The 14,739-nt window shown below is 38.6% G+C and overlaps 1 long non-coding RNA gene across 1 annotated transcript in view; it reads right to left on the minus strand.

Moving 5' to 3' along the window:
- The window catches only part of LOC108448037, a 14,929-nt gene extending 1,539 nt beyond the window's left edge, over positions 1 to 13,390 (minus strand). Inside the window, exons 1-5 of the long non-coding RNA XR_001863822.1 lie at positions 13,231 to 13,390; positions 12,229 to 12,309; positions 4,327 to 4,435; positions 3,935 to 4,225; positions 1,029 to 1,270 (exon numbers count right to left, since the gene is read on the minus strand). This is a non-coding gene — a long non-coding RNA (uncharacterized LOC108448037). The remainder of the gene's footprint in view (positions 1 to 1,028; positions 1,271 to 3,934; positions 4,226 to 4,326; positions 4,436 to 12,228; positions 12,310 to 13,230) is intronic.
- Positions 13,391 to 14,739: the final 1,349 nt, after the last annotated feature.

A 14,739-nucleotide genomic window follows, 5' to 3' on the forward strand; every position in this document is an offset into this window, starting at 1 on the left:
CTTATGCTTCTGAGAAGACACTAAATAGATGGGAGACAGGTTATACCTTTTCTTCACTCTGACTGGTCTTGACTCCTCCACTGAGATGGGCCCTATGGACTTGCTCTCAGGGCTTGAACTGACAACTCATTGAAGTCACTGTCCTCCATAAACATATCACAGTCTATGGACACTTTCAGAAAAACACACTGGTGTGAAAATGTGTCCAGTAGAACTGTCATTCACAGAAGGATTTTTACAGACTTGGAGTACTTGATGAATTATAGATAGTCCTGTAGACCATTTAGTTGTTATAGTTAAGCCTGAAATGAAGAGCTTTCCTGGATCAGGTGCTGCTTAGGTAAAGACGAGAAATCAGCAAAACTAATGCTGGCTCTGTGACATCTCTGTTTAAAGTGTGCCATAATGCTGAGTAGTGGTTCTGACAGCAGAGGCAGATGGATTTGAAAATGTCAGGGTTTCCAGCCTGCTTCCACCTTCCACTCCTTGACTCACTTTACCCTTTATAGTGTGTGTGAAACCCTCCACACCTACACTGCAGATCCAGGAGGCCCCAGGATAGTCACCAAAAGTGAGTGATCCATATTTCCCAACCCTGGCTAGTGACGTGATCTAGGTCTTAATGCTTACAATAAAGGCATTCATACAAACCCATCTGAAGTGATGATAAAAATGAAAGCTACATCTGCAGAGCAAATGTGTGGAGCTTTTCAGAAAGTATGCTTATTTCTATGTCAATAAAGTCTCAGAGAAACTTACAGAAAGGCAAGAAAAAAACAAAATACTCTTCCTACAAGCATCTTTGTTGTAATAATTAATCTTGATCAAATGTGTATTTGCCATTTTTCTCTGTTTTCTCTCCTATCTTTCATAGTGAGGAGATCAGCTGTGACTTAGGTACATCTTCAGTTATTTCTTTTCTCTCAGATTGTATTTGTTTTAGTCAAATGGAAACCCACACTCTATCTGGTTTGCAGAGGCAGCTGCTCCCTTGTGATTGATAGCATTTGACTTTCATGTTTGCATACCTGTGGCTGATGTCTCCTGTCCTGCGCGACATTAAAGGGAGGCAGCATTGACTGGCATCTTAATTCATGGCTCATATTCTCTGTGCTTGGCTGGGCCAGGAGGGTTGTACTTGCTGAGTTTTCTTCCTGTTGCCGTGTGTGTGCGGAGCGACCTTGGTCACTCGCATCCTCCCACACAGGGAAGGTTACCTGATGTTGGAGGAATTCCTCTGCTTTCATCTTCTGATGTCCATGAGATAAGGCTGGGAGCAAGACAGTTTATTGTTTTTGCTGAGCCTTTAATGATGCGGAACACTTTTCATGGGGATGGGCTAGTATAGGGGTGAAGACCTCAGGTCTGTTCAAAGATTCAGGTCGCATGACAAGAACTGAGCTTGTCCAGGCTTGTACGTATCAGGCTGTGCTGTGATATAAAGTGAATTGAGCATTACTTGTGCACTCAGATATTGAGAACAGATTTCCAGGAAATGTCAGGATCATCTTTTTATTTACATTTTGGTAATGCCTCAGGCACCAGCTATGACTTAAGCTTCATCCCAGAGATGATGTAAATATGCAAAGAGTGTGTACTATGGAAAACCCTAGAGCACCACAAAAAAGGTATGAAAGAAGGAAAATCCTTCTCCTATGATGACAAGCTATTTTAGGAACATAGGATTGGAAAGGACCAACTCAGTCACTAAGCTGAGTGCACCACAGCCATGGGCAACAAGATGTCTAGGTGTTCACAGACAGCATCTACTTCAGGCACATGAATTGTGTGCCTAAATGCCTTTATTGTGAGACCCAAGATTGAGCAAAGAGATTTAGAATAATCTTGTCTAACACTTCAGGAAAATGTTTCTTCAGGCAAGAAAAATTTCTACCTAGTGCCCTGTCTACTGAATGAAGGTCCTGCAACTGCATGGGGGCAAACCCAGATATCAAACAGGCTTGGTGGAGAATGGATTGACATCAGCCCTGTAGAGAAGGAATTGGGGGTATTGCTTGATGGGAAGCTCAACCCGAGCTGGCAATGTGTACTGGCAGTCCAGAAAGCCAACAGTATCCTAGGCTACATCCAAATCTGCATGGCCAGCCAGTTGAGGGGATTCTTCTCTCCTACTCTGCTTTGTGAGACCCCACCTGGAGTACTGAATCCAGCTCTGAGGCCTCTAGCATAAAAAGGACATGGATCTGTTGGAGTGGGTCCAGAGAAGGGCCACAGAGATGATCAGATGACTGGAGCACCTGTCCTGTGAAGACAGGTTGACAGAGTTGGGGTAGATCAGCCTGGAAAAGGGAATGTTCCAGGAAGACCTTGTAGCAGCCTTCGAGTATATAAAGGGGGCTTACAAGAGAGCTGGACAGGGACTTTTACAAAGCCCTGTAGTGGTAGGACAAGGGTTAATGGATTTAAACTGAAAGAGGATAGATTTAGGTTAGATATGAGAGAGAAATTCTTTCTTATAAAGGATGGTGAGGCACTGGAACAGGTTGCCCAGAGAAGCTGTGGACACCCCATGCCCAGAAGCATTCAAGGTCAGTATAGATGGAGTGCTGAGCAGCCTGGTCTACTCATGGCAGGGGGGTTGGAAAAAAGATGATCTTTAAGGTCCCTTCCAACCCAAACCATTATGTGAGCCTAATACTATGAATGGATCAGGAGCACCTCTCTCTATTCTAGGCTGACTACCTGTATGGCTACTTCCACTCAAAAGGATGGCAGGGATGGGAGGTGGTAAATGGAAAACACCTTCAGCACCTTGCTTCTCTGGTCTCTGCCTGCTCCTCCGCTCTAGGAGGTTTGACTCTCCAGTATGAGATACCAAGAGAGCGACAATACTAAAATTCTATGAGATTTTCTGTATGAAAACACTGTTCATATCTCCAAGGCAAGCCAGAACAAATTGCAATTAGAAAGGCAGTATTTCTAGTCCCTGTGCTTGCAGATAGGGAAGAGACTTTCTGCTCTGTAGATTGCATTTGATTTTTCCAGCAGTGATATGGTGCGGAATACATAAATAGTCTTGATGGAAAACTGTAGCTGAGACAGATAAACTGAAGACAGATAAATTTCAGATTGTGAAGGCCAAATCCTTATAAATCCTGCTTAACTATGGCATTGAAGCATGTACTCAACTCAGTCTGGAGAGGAAATTTCAAATCTAAGCACTTCCTACTGGCTTTTTGAAACATCCCACTTCCAGGCCATGACTGCTGAGTATCCCAGTGAAGAATGCCTTCCAGTAAGAGATGTTTCATACAACCGCCTGTAAAAGTGAGGTAGCTGATCATAATTAGTACTACTTCTGAAGCTGGGAGATCACCTCATAGGTCCTACTATACTGTTACAGCATCCTAACTCCCTCTGTTAAAAGTTTCCCTCTGCAACTAAATGACTAAAAAAGTTCTATAGGAGAAACCTGAAATTTTGTGACAAGATACCAGCTGATTACTTTAAGCACAGTATCAGTTTTCCTTGAAAAAAAATTCCAAAGTCTCGATCAAATTCAGACCCAATTCATTATTACTTCTACAGAAGCTATTTGAGAGTAGCATTTAAAAACACAGTTTAAAAAAGTTATGCTTCCCTACAAAAGATCTAAAATATATATGTGATATGCAATTGATAGTGCATTCACAACCAAAGGGACTTGGATGGCATTGTTAGTTTTTTATAGTCTTGGAGTATAAAACTAGGAAATCAGTGGTCTGTACATAAATATATAATCTTCCTGTTTTCTCTGTTCCTAGAGTCTCAGGGTTTCAGTTGCACAACACCAGGTTTTGGCTAGGAAATCAATGAGGTTTGCCTAGTTGTAAGTGGAAAGATTTTGGCCTAGATTTTGTGTTTTGTGTAATCTGAGATTTTTGGTTGAAATCTTCAGGATGCAAAAACCATGTGGGAAAGCAAGACTCTTTACCTTTGGTAATATCTTCACATCTGGCCCAGACCACCACTGATTAAAGATCTTTTACGTCTTCTGCTAGAGGTTGCAATTTTTGAGAGAAATATAGATAGAATCTGCTCAATTCCAGCTCTCAAAGATGCATCTCACTGGTGATCCACCTGAAGGCTGACCACTGCAAAAGCCAGAACTTTTCTCTCTGCCAAGAGTGTGGGATTCTTCAGGGTTACTGTCAGAAAAATGTTCATTTGTCCTCTTGGTGCTCTTACTGGACTTCTGAGACAAATATCTCTGGTTTCCAAGATTCTGTTCATAAACATAAACTTTGCTTTACATTTTGTAAAAATAGAGAAAAAAAAATACCATATTCCAAGAAACTACAAAGAGAAACAAAGAGAGCATGTTACCAGAAGAAAAAACATAGCATCTCCACATGAATATTGGTCTTGGCATTGCAATGCAGTATCACTGATCTTGTTAAAATATCTAAAATTACTGCTTCATCAGTATTATTACCTGCAGGGGAGGAGAGAAAGAGAAGAAGTTCATGGCATAGTTCAGAAAAACAAACTGTCAGAAAAATTGTAATGGATAAGGGTAGAATTTTTAAAACTGGGATTTTCTGATCCATTTTATCCCTTTGAAGTCAGAAATTAAGTCCAAGCAGGTCACGTCATCTGCCTTAGCACACAATGATAAAAAACTGAGGCATTTGCATATTGTGATTTATCCCATCAGTCCTAAACATGATTTATTTTTGGGAAAGGCTTGCTTCTACCTCTTGAGTCTAGGCGGCTAAGGCAGCCTGGATGGCCCATTTTTAATTAGATTAAGTATGAGAAGATGAATTTTACCCTGGATGATTCTGGAGAGTTCACATTTCTTCATACCAGTGGCATTTAGCAATCAAACTAACTTGATGAAGTAGGTTCAGTTGTACAATAAGCAGTTTAGCACAGAGAAATGCACAGTCATTCATTTAAGTGTATACCTTATTTATAAGAGGGATTATGACCAGAAAAGCAGTGATGTTGATATGGATTTCATGTTCTTGGTAGCTAACATATTAGACATGAATTCCTACAAGACAAAAACATTTAGGGACTAAACATCAGTTTTAAATGTATATACAAATTAATGCCTTGAAAGAGTAGCAGATGATATTATCTCTTTATAGAATATTACTGAGACCATTACTGCTATCTCTTTCTAGCTCTGTTACCTTTCCTTCAGAAAGGGTAAACAAAACTAAGAAAAGAAGCTAGCAATGCTTACATTACTGAGTAACAAATAGCATGCTGTAAGACTCAAGGGTTTTACTTTGAGTTGATCCAGAATATGATTAAAAGATTACTTCCTCACCTTCACTGAGAAACAAGGAGGAAAATTAAACAGTGCGGGAAGGTCAAAATGAAACTCTGTAACAGCAAAATATTTTTGCCGGTTAATTGACCACTGCTTCTTTTGAGCTAGTTTATTTGAGATTTGGAAGATTTCCAATGACTGGTTTTCCTTAAGAGAGGGCTGATAGCATAACAGAGATGTTAGAAAAGACGCAGATCATATCCCTTTACAGAAGTGTGGAGGTTGTTTTCCAGTCTAGCGCTGGTATGCATTCATTTCTCCAGAAAAATAAGACTAATCTAAAAATCTTTGGTAATTAAAGGCTTACTTCAGACTTGAACTGTATAAAGTTTTCTCACTTCTCTGTGCTGATCTCTCAAATCCCAGTGGAAATGTCCTCACTGTAGATTTTTTACTATTTCTGAAATGCACTGTTGTGCCACTGCATTGAGAAATACTCTTGCTCAGCTGTGCAGAAAACAGATGCCAAACAGCACTGCTCCCACCCCCACTCTGCCCCATCCTCTAGACTTCTGTCATGAAAAGTGCACATCTGGAGGAAGCTTCCTTTCCCAAGGAGTAGAGCACCTTGTTTTAACATCAAAAAACAAATAATTGTGTGCATGTATGTATATATATATATATAGATACACACATGTATGTGTGCATGAACTTACAGGTATCAGTGGCTCCTCGTAGCAAAGAGTACACAATAAACATTACTTTCAAACTTTGCATATTCTTCAATTAACTAAGGTAATGGCACTGTGAGACAGATATATTTTCATCATTGTAATCTATCCACAATGTCTTGGAGTAAATATTTAAAAGCAGAGAAAGGGACAAGCATAACTCCCCTTCTTAGGGCCCTTTCTCAGCCAACTTTTCTGAGATGCTTTTCAACAAGATACAGCTATCTTTGTTTGTAAAACTATGCCAGCATTGGCCGTTTAAACTCATTTATCTACCATACAATCATATTTAGGACAGTGTTTCTTAATAAAGAAACTATTATATAAATAATGCTAAATAAAACACAAATCAGCACATACCTTTGAACTAAGTAAAGGAGTAGTAAGGAGAAGACACTTAAAGAATCCTAATTCACTTGCAAGAGAAGAGGAAAAAGCATGAAGAACAAAAGAAAAAGAGGAGATTGCTGTAATTTTTTTTTAAGGGTCTGATTTAATTCCCATGCATATCAGTCAGATTCTTTTTTATGAGTTTGAGATATGGACCACAGATAAAACTTCCAGAAAGATTGTACTGTGTGTTTCTTCCTGCACGGTAACAAGTTCCTTTCCGATTTATATCCTAAATTAACCTCACCAAAAAAATAGCCCAGCATGACATCTGCAAAGGTCAGGGACAGAAATCCCCTCTATTGGGAAGGCTTGCAAGGTTGCCTGCATGTGGTGGACATCCTGAGCAGGCACAAGGGCAATGAACTTGTTGCTCAGCTTCCCATGTGTTCCATCAGCTATTGTTCTAAACACAATTAGCTGATTTCTCCAATAAAACAAGTAGAACATGCTGAGTGATTGGAGAGATGCAAAAGGTGAAAAGTGTATTTTCTTACTTTTTTTCCTGCTAATAATTTCAGAAGCAAGATGCTTTTTAAAATTCTTTTCTTTTATCTGACCAAAGGAAAGTGGCAGCTTTTTTTTTTTTCCCTCTCCACAACAACTATTATGCTTGCTAGATGTCTGTTCCTTTATTATCAGCCAAGCACAGATAAGGCAAACGTGTAACATCCATGGTGCTACTGGCATTTGCTGGGACTAAATGTTTATTTGAAGGACAATGCAGAGTTCCTTGTACTGGTCTGAGTATCCATGCTGAATTAAAATCCTAAGCACTTACAAATGAGGAGATTAATTTGCTCTACAATTATTTGGTACTTCAGGACAATAGCAACAACATCATTTGTGTAGTTAAATGTTGGCATAACATTTAGAAAATGACTTCTCAGCCAAATTATCCAACTCTGAAAAACCAGTAGAAATTCTTTGCTGCCAAAGGTTTGTCACTGACAAAAATGTAGTCTTTGGCTTCTAAAAAGTCTTTCTGCTAAAAACCTGAGAGTGTACAGGTATTCTTGGTAAGGAAAGCACAAAATGAGGAAGGTAAAATTTATTTGAATTTAATAAGAAGCTACCAGAACCTATGCTGTCAGAAACTTGTTTGCGAGGTCTTAGAAAACTTGAGAACTTAAACACAGTTACTGTTATGATTTTTACTGCTTCCTGTTTAAGGGCAAGACAAGAAGTGGAAATTGCTCAAAAATAGCTTCTTGGAAGTTGCTTCCATACCAGACTGAGTGTGTTTTTGCTATATTTCCAGTTCCATTTTCTGTATCAACAAATTCTCATAAATAGTACTTGAATAGCATGTTGCTGATTAGAACCACATCAAACTCGTAAACCTTGGATCCACTCGCAAATGTAATTTTAGTGTTTGAACCTCAAAGTGTAACTGACAAGTTAAAAGCAACAGATGAGTACAAGTCCTTGGAGGTATCAGGGTGGAAGAGAAAGTTTTTTCAACACAAGGAATGCTTGCTCACTTAGCCCTAGCCTGAAACATACATGGTGATTTGTATTTTCTGAGTGCTCAACTGGTTGCTAAAAAATGTTTTCTCCTGAATAATAGCATTTTATTTCCAAAGATTTATGTTTTAAAATATTTGCTTTTCAATTATAAAACTGTGTAATATGGTCCTAATTAATAGACATATAAAAGTGAGTGATGAGATTTATGTAAATCACCAGCAATATCTGGGAAGATAATGTGGGGGAAGATATATGCAGAGATGAAGGAAATCAATTGTCCTTTATGGCCTTTTTATGTTCACAATTATCAGAGAGGCAGTATGGTTCATGCAATTAATCTAAATCTCATTGCACCACTGTGGATCAAACAGGACTGACTCAAAGACCTGTCCATCCCATAGTACTATTTTCTCCATAGGCATAAAATTCCCATTTTCTATTTTTAAAGCATTTTCCTCTGTTCATCTCTTCAGGACAGTGAGGCAAACTTAGTTCAAAGTAAATGGTAAAAGAAATAGAAGTAGAGAGAAACACAACACCAACATGGTTCTAGTGACTGCTGTATGTATACTGTGACAACCAATGTTACCCACACACCAGCCTTGTCCTGGAGCTTCCTTCCAGTGAAGATGCAGAATATTTTAATGGACCTGACCAAGACCATTGTTATCACATTTTCCTCTGTCCTCAAATGCTCTTCTTTCCTTCTCTTTGCCAAGTCTGGCAGATGTCTTAATATTCAATCATCTTGTTTTCTTTTCTTCAGAGAGCCCGATGTGAGAAGGGGGAGAACCCCAACAAAACCTAAATGTCTGAAGTGAAATCTTTTGGCAGGCTGACTTTATTCAGCATTTGTTTGTTCAGTTCTGATGATCAACCGGGCATAATAATCACTAGGGTGACTTTGGAGGATTAAAGTCTTAAGGCCTAGTGGATTAGTATGTTCAAACCTACATCTTTCAGCTGTCAGATAGAAGAAGGGCTGCTTCAGGAGTAGAAATTTTTTGTAAGTGCTTGCATGCAGAGACCCCAATTTGTCAAAGAATTGAGCAGCTCCCAAGAATTAACGAATTTATCTTTCGGGCTGCCTGGAGAAGTGGAGAAGGATTATCTCCAGTTTATAGTTGTGGAAGTAAAGCACAGACGGATTAAATTACTTGTTTCAGGTCACATACAGGGCACTCGGGCTGCAGGGGCACTTGCTGATTTGGAGCAGAAACAAAAGTAAGTGGTCCTATGAATTTCTTCACTAAGAAAATGGTCCCATGAGCTTCTTCACTTCCCCACCTTTTACAAGGTGGGGAAAACACCTTCCTTGTGCCTTTGCCTCCTGAAAGTTTTGGGAAGGTTTTGGTGAACTCCAGAGCCCCTGGTCTCTCCATCAAGGACTTTCAGTAATGGTGCTGATATTAGCCATTAAAAACAGGCTTAGTGTCCTGGATGTAAAGAAGTGCATCTTGGCTGAAAGAGGTGAACTGGGCAATTCACCAGAAGGTTTTGATTACTGCCTCAGCCCACAGGTTTTCTTCAGTTGGATCTGTTAAGGGAAGGAATGCTAAGTAATTGGTATAGACAAAAGCCTCTAGGGAAATTAAATTGGAGGAGTTAATCTCAGGTATTTTGTATGTGATACAGGAATCACAGCACTTGGTTTTAGTGCTGGAGTAAGGGAGGTGTGCTGAAGTGCTGATATGTCTTTTGTTCTTCCAACTGTTCATATTATCGTTGTCAGTCAAAATTATATCTTTCCCACTTTTAAAATAGTTGACAAGAACTGGTGATCATTCTGAAAACTCTGGAGAGCAGGCATCTTTTTTCCATGCTATCATTTCCTTGTTGTTTTTGGAGGTTGTTGAGATTACTTCAAAATATTTGGAAGATTTGGAATCTTCTTCTAGAAAAGAAGCATGGGAGGTATACCAAATATACATGCTGCAGATAGTTACAAATATATTCTTTCAAATCTAAAATCTGCAAGGGTTTTCAGGGCATCCTTTAAAAAGATATATTCAAAGTGAGATAAACGAGATAATACATATTATGAAAATAAAATAGAAAAGAAAAAAGAAGGAAATCCTGAGTCTGGATATTTACAACCTTTTATCACCAGAGACTCCTGTGCCGATGAACACATACAGCCCTGTTGACATTGTAAAACTTCCTTTCCTATCTTTCTGTGAGACTGCCAAAAAGGAAACAAAATCATCTGGATTATCTGGAAGTCAAGGGCCTTAGCATTTCTCTCTGTATTATTGAGTTAAAGCTTGAGAACACACTGATAACACTCTGCTAATGCTGCCCTTTTTCAAGGATGTCCTAGTAACATCAGTAGAAGTCACAAATATTTCACTTCAGTTCCTAAAAGTGATGCAAACATAGATAAGAACACTCATCATCATTTGAATTTGGGAAAGGAGTCCTACGTCTATCTTCCCACTTCTTCATTTCTTTTCCTTTCTTCTAACTTCACCTAGCCTCACAAGCATGAAGTCCTGTATCTGGATGTGCAGTTTTCCTCCTAAAACAAACTCAGACCTGTTTTTTTCTGACTACCACAATAGTAGAGTGAAGCAAAAAGCCATGATTATTCCCCATAGTGTGATGGTTGTCTAATCTTTAGGAACATCACTAGTCTGTATACGAGTTGTGTAAAACAAGTTGTCTCACATCAGGTAAGATACACTCAGAGAAAAGTATAATCTTAGGAAGGTAATATATTGACCCTGTCTTCTGATATGGTAATCACAGGAAAAGTGAAAACCACATGTTCTGAACCATCCACACTTGTCTGGGTCAGAAAACTTTTATGGTTGCTGAGATTGCTTTTGAGGCTTCCTTTAAGAAATCAGAGCTTTACTGTATGTACTGCAATGTAGCAGGGTTGAATCATTTTTCCTTCACATGTGCAGGTAAAAGGTACTTAAAAATGTGGAAGGAGGTGAGCAATGGAAAAATTTCTTGCAACTATGTGCTCTGCATGGGTTAAAGATGTTCCCGGTAATACAGTACTGGATTGCTTTTAAGGATTTGCCTTTGCTTTGGGTAACCTAACTCTCTGCCTTTTACATGAAGCTGTTTTTGGAAGGTGTTTGTAAAGTTTTATACAGATGCTGGAGAGACAATGGAGCCATGCAGCTCTTCACTTACCCAGGCTCCCTACTTTTGGCCTCACAGATACCCTCAAAGCCAAAATTCACTGCATGCATGCAGACAGTTGTCCTGTATGGGCAGTCTGGATCCTACCCCTTGGAGCACATGGCACTTGTTGCATTTAAACACACCACACTGCACTGGCAGTCTTTAGTCTGTCTGCAAAGTGGTGCAGTAGGAATGGAGGAAGGTAACAGAGCCCCTCTCTCCACCCTCCATCAGATTTTGCCCAGATGTAGCTACAATTTTATCCCACAAATTGCTGATGTCTTTGATCAATGCTAGTGAACAGAGTGTATCTCTCAAAAACTGCTTAACAGCAAGTGCATCAGAGTTTCATTTTTTATCTCAATATAAATCTACAAGCATGGAAGATAAAATAGGAAGAAAAAAAGATTCCTCCTCCACCATGATATTCATTCATCACAAAGATGACATCAGGAGAGTATTCTGGTATATATTATATATTATTTTGTGGTGCAGAGATCATTTTTCAAATTGAAAAGAAATCCACATAGTCATTTATTCACACTTTGATATAACTTTTGGGTCTGACAGAAAATCACCTGAGCTTCTTTATGCACTTAGGAATGATTCCAATACAAATGTAAAGGGATTTTGCTTCACTTTGGTGTTGTTTCTTTTTCAAAAGGCTTTGCAATATCATGGGGTTTTTTTCCATTAAGAGTGAAAGCAATTTACCTCCGAATGTGCCCCCTTGGCAATACTGTACTTTTGCCAGTACTAAGATTATGTGAGCATGTCTGCAGCTTACTGGTGTGCTTTCCAGACAAGCAGAAATAAGTTTGTAAGAAAGAGAAGTGGCTGAAACTGTTGTTTCCTCTTTGTTGTTTCAAAGGCGCCTGTTGCTCTAAATAATTATATGTATGTATTATGTATAGAAAAGTGTCCTCTCTCTCTCCAGATTATAGGTATCCAATTTTTCATTGGAAATCACAGATGTGATGATGTGGCCTCAACCTATTCCAATGGTATTGTAGGATCTGCAGAGTAAATGCAACTGTCAAATGAATTACAAAGCGCTGAATTTTAAATGAAATATATTGCCAGGGTGATTCCACAGTGAGCTGCACCCTATATCACTTAAGCATAAATTTTAATTCATGAGCTTTTATCAGACTCTGGCTATGAGTCAGTGCCGTATTGACAAATCTTTCTGTCAATCCACTGAAATTACGTCAGTACACATAAATCAGAACTTTTTTTATTTATATTAGGAAGCAAAAATATTTTAGTACTCACCGGAGGACTTTGGAAATATATATTTATATTACTATATTTTGGACTATAACCTCTTGTATCCTGAAAGGTTAGGACCAATGTCTGTGGATCAAAAAAAAATAAACAGGTAAATCTTTGTGCAGAGATTTCATGGACTGTAAATGTGGAGGGCTGTGGGTCAGTTATATATGCTTGTTTTCTTCCTCTTTTGTTTTTCTGCTAATCTTGCCTGTCCCACTTCTGTAATTAGTTTTTCGGCAAAAGAGAACAGTGTGTGGCAACGTAATGATGTAGTTACAGTAAGAAGGATGAGAACAATTCCTTTTTAAAAGCACCTAAAAGTAAATATAAACATTAAAGAGTTCAGACCCTCTAGAGCCCTTTTCAATAGTTTAACAGCCTCCTTGAGAGAAAGGTTTCAGATTGGATCTCAGACCCAAGCTTTTCAGGTTGGACAGGAGTCTGCAGATGAAGTTTCAGCCTGAGCATGCTTCTAGGATGGTGAATTATCGAATTAATTTCATCACTTCTGTCTCTCCTCATTTTTCACCAACTACAGATATCCATGCACCATGAGGAATCCCAGTTGGGTGTAAACAGAATTGACTAGCATAATTTCTTGTGCTACGTAATTAAACAAACACTGTAATTGTCTGGAATTAATGAAAGTAAGAGGAAATAGCAGGTAGAGTCATAGGTTTTCACTGCTGCTGAGGTAAAATGTTAAAGAATGCTAAATAGCCACAAAGGACTGAAGGGAAAATTTTGAGAGATGGATTCTGCTTCTGTCAAATTATCTGAGACTTCATGTATTGGGTAGAGATTAGGGGAAAAGAAACTCAGTAGGGTAACATCCGACTGACTACTACAGTGCAATACATGTTAACAGATCATATATCTATACGTATATATATACTACACAACATTTTGTTCCAGTCTGTGTTAGATCTAACTGTGACTAAACTGTCACAAGGAACCAAAATACACAGCAAACCACAAATTAGAAAATTAACAGATACTTACAGACTTTTTTTTACAGAGTTTACCATGTGGCAAGAAAATATTCTCCTCATGTTGTTAGTCTGGTGCTTGAGGCTAGTGTTGGATATAGAATGAAGAAAGAAGGGGAGAAAAGGGGGAAGGGGAGATAGGGTTGGGCAGAGAAGTAGAACACATCTGTGCCCTGTTGCCTGGAGTGCTTTCTGCATCCGGTGATGTAAATGGGGGCACATAGTCTCAGCAGTGACACATCCATGTGGCTGATGAGGAATTAAACAAATAGCCTTCTCATATTCATGTAGACTTTGGCTGCTCTGGTAATTTTATTCTGAAGCTTTGAGCAACAACCAGGCACCTGAATAGGAAAAGCAGTATTCCTTATTAATTTAATTGCTTCCTCACTTGCCTTGTAGCTTTCTCCATTTATCCCTTAATCTCTATATCTCTGCCTGGATTTCCTCATACTGCCTTTCAGTGCCTACAGCTATAACATTGAAATTCTAGAACTACAATTTCGTGCTATGGAACACCTGGGATGGCTCCCTATTAAGGTTTGTAGAAAAGAGTTGTGTTTGTTATTTAGACCTGGCTTTCATGAAGGCAGTCATTCTTTAATGCATATCACATGAAAACAGAATTTATATTAGAAATTACACAAGATGAGGGCCAAAGAAAAAAAAAGTACAATAAAAATGGGAGCAAATGTTTTATACTTTCTGTGTGAGTAAATCCAAGCATGATCAGCCAGGCAAAAACAACAAGAGGGAGATAAAGAGATGCAGAAACCCAACATAAGAAAGACTACAGGATATATAAGGAGAAAAAGAAAAAAGAATTTAAACCCTTGAGAAGGAGATCTAGAATTTAAAAAGGAGATCAACACTGGAGCAAGACCAGGAAAAAGAAAATAGGGAATTTTATGAATGACAGGTGGAAGATGGAAAAGAGAGAAAAAAAAACTGAAAAGATTTTATGTATTTGTGAAAAAGGAGAAAAGGAAGACAGAATTGTTCAGATATCTGACTAAATGGTTTGGAACACAAGAACAATTGGAAGTGTGAGTTGAACACAAGTTGGAAAGGAAATATCATATATGATGTCTAAAAAACATTTCAAAGACTTTTTGCTTTTTCTCACACATATTGTCACTTACTAATTCAAGACAGAAATCTTGGAAATACAGTGAAAAAGAGGATTCTCACAATATTTTCCAGGCAGCTACCAGGAAGGAATGGAAGGCCTCTGAGAAAGGTTGTATTTACAGAAATTCAGATGAAAAATGTGGAGATATATAGAAAGCAGCTTTGAAATTCCACTTTCTGAGCACAATTTGCCAGCTTTTGCAGGGTCAAGCAACACACATGAGAATATCAATACAGAAGAAAGAGAACTCACAGAGATAAAACTGCACAAATACTGAATAGAGAATGATAGAAGATGGAAAAAGGTGATAAAATATGATTACTCCAGTTTGATTTTTTTATGCATGTCTCAACACTGTGTGTACATATTCCAACCCCTGCATTATGATAA

The sequence above is a fragment of the Corvus brachyrhynchos genome, unplaced genomic scaffold, assembly GCF_000691975.1.
Source record: "Corvus brachyrhynchos isolate BGI_N302 unplaced genomic scaffold, ASM69197v1 scaffold14, whole genome shotgun sequence".
NCBI lineage: Eukaryota > Metazoa > Chordata > Aves > Passeriformes > Corvidae > Corvus > Corvus brachyrhynchos.